The sequence below is a fragment of the Lupinus angustifolius genome, chromosome LG01 (assembly GCF_001865875.1).
Source record: "Lupinus angustifolius cultivar Tanjil chromosome LG01, LupAngTanjil_v1.0, whole genome shotgun sequence".
Taxonomy (NCBI): Eukaryota; Viridiplantae; Streptophyta; class Magnoliopsida; order Fabales; family Fabaceae; genus Lupinus; species Lupinus angustifolius.
This window is the reverse complement of record NC_032009.1, coordinates 27,307,217-27,307,789: the sequence shown is the minus strand read 5'-3', so window position 1 is coordinate 27,307,789 and position 573 is coordinate 27,307,217.

Below are 573 nucleotides of genomic sequence, written 5' to 3'. Positions count from 1 at the left end.
TTCTCTCTTTATTGAATTTAATCGGTTAACTTGTATAGTAGAATTAATTGCTATATTCTGTATATTTGCTATACTGTTAATACTCTGATAAAATTGTAAGCTCTGTGTATTCATTTCATTATCGGTTAATTATCGTGCAAGAAACTGAATCTGCCTAAAGCTTACTGTTATGTTTTAATCGATTAACTCAAGTGCATTAACCGATTATCATCATTCTTTTAATCGATTAAATTGGGGTGATTCAACATTAAGTGTTGATTTTCGAAAAGCGGATATTCTAACCGCTACACCTATTCAACCCCCCTTCTAGGTGTATTTTAACCACTGATACCTAACAAGTGGTATCAGAGCTAGTACGAAGTGCTAGCTCAACCGCGTATTTGTGATCCTAAGGGCAAAAGAATGGGTTCTTCAAACCCATTTGGTGGTGATGGTTCATCCATTAACCGACCACCTATATTCAGTGGTGAAGGGTATGCCTACTGGAAAGTCCGCATGCAAATCTTTATAGAAGCCATAGACTAGGATATTTGGGAATCCGTAGTCAACGGCCCTTTCGTTCCACTGCATCTA